The sequence below is a fragment of the Sorghum bicolor genome, chromosome 6 (assembly GCF_000003195.3).
Source record: "Sorghum bicolor cultivar BTx623 chromosome 6, Sorghum_bicolor_NCBIv3, whole genome shotgun sequence".
Taxonomy (NCBI): domain Eukaryota; kingdom Viridiplantae; phylum Streptophyta; class Magnoliopsida; order Poales; family Poaceae; genus Sorghum; species Sorghum bicolor.
In genome coordinates this window covers 23,610,641-23,614,681 of record NC_012875.2, presented here as the reverse complement: position 1 = coordinate 23,614,681, position 4,041 = coordinate 23,610,641, and positions in this window count along the sequence as shown.

The following is a 4,041-nucleotide window of genomic DNA, read 5'->3' as shown; positions in this document are numbered from 1 at the left end:
CTAAGAAACCAATTAGGACGCACCTGATATAACTCCATGATGATTTGTGTCATATGGAATCTTGCTTCGGTTGGTTTAGAGACAATGTTAGTTTTGGTAGAAGATATGTGCACGGTTTACGCCTAATGCACCATAAGCTAAGAAACCATTTTAGACGCACCCGATGGTACTCGTAGTTGAAGAGGCTCAAGTGGAGGCTCGATTTGCTCTGTTCGGATATAGTGGTAATCTTGATGCAAGATAGTTGCACAGTTTGCATGCAGCGTACCATATGTTAAGAAATAAATTTAGACGCACCCAATGGAACTCCTAGACGACGTGTGTCATATGGAATCTCTCTTCGGTCTGTTTGGAGACAATGTAAGTTTCGGTGCAAGATAGGTGCATTGTTTGTGCCTAATGCACCATAGTCTAAGAAACCATTTTTGACACACCTTTTTGTACTCCTAGATGAAGAGGCTCAAGTGGAAGCTCGGTTCGGTCTATTTGGAGATAGTGCTAATCTTGATGCAAAATAGGTGCACGTTTGCATGGAACATACCATATGCTTGGAAATCAATTTGGATGGACCCGATGGAACTCCTTGATGACATCTGTCAAATGGAATCTCATTTGGTCTGTTTAGAAACAGTGTTAGTTTCGGTGCAAGATATGTGCATGGTTTGCGCCTAATGCACCATACTCTAAGAAACCATTTTGGAAGCACCTGTTGGTACTTCGGTGAAGAGGCTCAAGTGGAAGCTCGGTTTGATCTGTTTGGAGATAGTGCAAATCTTGATGCAAGATAAGTGCATGATTTGCAAGGAACATACCATATGCTTAGAAATCAATTTAGACGCACCCAATGGAACTCCTAGATGACGTGTGTCATATGGAATCTTGCTTCGGTCCGTTTGTAGACATTGTAAGTTTTAGTGCAAGATAGGTGTACAGTTTGCGCCTAATGCACCATAGTCTAAAAAACCATTTTGGACGCACAAGTTGGTACTCTTGGGTGAAGAGGCTCAAGTGGAAGCTTGGTTCGGTCAGTTTGGAGATAGTGCGAATCCTTATGCAAGGTAGGTGCATGGTTTGCATGGAACATACCATATGCCTGGAAATCAATTTGGATGCACCCGATCGAACTCCTTGATGACGTGTGTCATATGGAATCTCGCTTCGGTCCATTTGGAGACATTGTTAGTTTCGGTGCAAGATAGGTTCAAGGTTTGCATATAATGCAGTATAGGCTAAGAAACCATTTTGGACGCACCCGATGTGTAACACCCCAGGTGTTTGTCACTTGCTAAGTACTAGGTTTGAGCTCAAACATGACAATTTCAATGGTAATAAAGAGGTCAAAGTCAATCTATGAAAGTAAACCCCAACTTGGGCTTGGTGGATGCAACCTTGCTTGCATATATGCCTTTAAAAGGTATGCTTTGATGATGCTAATGGAACCTTTTTCATGTGTCTTATATCCATCCCAATCTATGTTGGTCTCTGGAAAGGTTTGGTTAAGTTTGGAATCAAGAAGTCACATGAAATCATAAGTTATATCATTGTTGGAATGGCTCTATTAAGGAAATAGAATCATGGGTCATGAACCAACCCTTCCAAACTTGCTCATAGGACTCTAGATGAATTATACAACAAAAGTCATGAAGGGTTCATGTTGAGCTTATGTCAATAAAATGCTTCAATTGGCCTAAAATCCTATTTGGAGCTTTATCGGGTTACTACTTTGACCAAAGTAAAAGATTGACTTCTGTTGCAGTTATGAGGTTTGACCCTAAATGAAAGTTGTAGTATTACTTCTGTAGAACAAACTTTGTTTAAGGAGCAAGAGCTAGTTTGGTCCCTATCCTAATCAAATTGAGCTCTCAAGAATCAATTCAGTGCTGATTTGCTACCTCCATATTTTGGCTAAGTCCCTGAAAGTGACAGCAGTGAGTTAGCTCCTTCATGACATTTTATTATCCAAATTCATATGGTAACTCAATTAGATTCCTTAATATGAGTTGGAGTACACTTCTTGATGGAAGCAATGGAACAAATATTATCAAATTTGGAGTTTATTTGGATATCTAAAAGTAGCTCCCAAAACAGTAAAAAGTTATTTTATCGCTAAACGGACATCGACCTGTTGGCATGCCGCGTTCTCATGTTTTTGTTAAGCAACTCAAGTTGGTCCAAGAATAAAAGTTGTGGATAATTGTTTGGAGAAGAGCATGCAAAAAGGTGCATCAAGTTTGACATGGTGTGGACCATTAATTCTTGGTTTTGCTAATCACCGTCAATATGTTGACACTAGTAACTTGGCATCTAATTATCTCTTAACCTGTTGGTCTAATGACCATGGTCACTTAATCAAAGTTGGAGAGCAGGCCGAGGTGAGCAAACTTCCTTTTTGGCCCAAGATCCAATTCGGCCCAGAAGTGGCCCAAACTGGCGTCCCACCTTCCCTACTTCGTCGCCCGCCACGTGCTCGGTAAAATGCGCCTGTGGTCGACGCTCGTCCTGGGCGTGGCAGCCATGCGCGAGCTGTGCCTCCACCCTTCCAAGCGCCGCTGCCGCGTGCCTCCAGCGCCCTCACCTAATGTCACAAGCTGAGCACCCGCCCTCGGTCTCTCTCCCCCGCTCGCTGCCCTCTGTCTCGTCCTCCATCGCGGGAACGCGAGCTCGCTCCGCCATGGATGTGCAAGCTCTAAGCCGCCGTCTCGTTCCCTTGCCTCCGCGCCTCCTCTGTCCTAGCAGCGCCTTCCATCGCCTTCGCCACTCGTTCACGAACCCGGCGCGCCCCTTCCCTGCCTCTCCAGCCGCCGGAGTAGCCCCGGCATTGGTTTGTCAGGGTGGTGGCCGCGTCTGCTCGTGGCCATAGCCGCTGCGGTCAAGGTCTTGCCGAGACGAGCTGCTCCCTGCGTGCGCCCGGGCCCCCTGAGGCTCCCCATCAACTTCCCCGCCGTCAACGTGCACTTCTCCGGCAGGAACAGGAGCTCCGGCGACGTTTCCTCTGTTCTGCTCGCGACCAAGGGCCTCGTGCCCAAATTCGACTAAAGCCAGAGGGTTTTCTGCAGAACTCATGACACATGTGAATAGTACCTACAGGGACCTCTCGGTTGTAGTTTGTTTGCGGATAACTTAAGGGTCTCTGTGCAAATCTGTTTTTCCTTCATATGGCTGAAGTTTGGAAAATCATCATAAATTGTAGAAAAATCGTAAAATAGCAAATGTGGACTTTTTGGGATCCTTATGAAATTGTCTATTCAGTGGATCTATAATATGACATGGTTTAGTTTGAAGTTTTAGTCATAAAAATAGATTTATGCTGTTAGGTTTTAAATTGCTTGTTATAATTGTCTTTTTCATAACTGCTGTGTTATTGCCCAAATAAATATGAAAATATTATGACATGCTTTTAATGATTTATTTGATGACTGGAATTTGTTTCATAAATTTAGGATTGATATAATAAGAGTTATAAAAATAACAAATGCCCTTTGTTGCTTTGCTCCTATTCTGAGTAGGTCTGCATGTTTGTATTATTTGGCTCAGTTAAGTTGTGAATCAGGCCTTGATGAAAATATATGAGTTGTAGTACTTTTCATAAGCATTCCAGAAATCTAAGTAGAACAATTTTTGGTGAAGCACATGTTTAGTTATAGTAGTTTAAAGTATTGTTTCAGTTTCTGTCTAAACCCAGACAGGATTGCATTGTTTGTAATGTAAGGCCTTGTTAGTGGTAGATTTAGCTCTAGATGTTTATACCAAAGTTGTTCACAATTTAGTAAGCTTTCTAGAAAGTACACAACCATAAATTATGGACATGTGAAACTCAAGTTATGGGTGTTTAATGTAGCATGACAGATTCTGTCTGTGTTTTGGACAGAGATATGTTCATGGGATTAATTGACCTTGTTAACTCTAGATTCATATTTAGATGATAATAATAAAGTTGTAGGTAACTTTATAAGATTTCCAAAAATATAAGAATCATGTTGGCTGGAGGTCGACAACTCCAGTTATGCTTCCTTGAATTGCCTGTCAGTTTTCAGTTGTAAT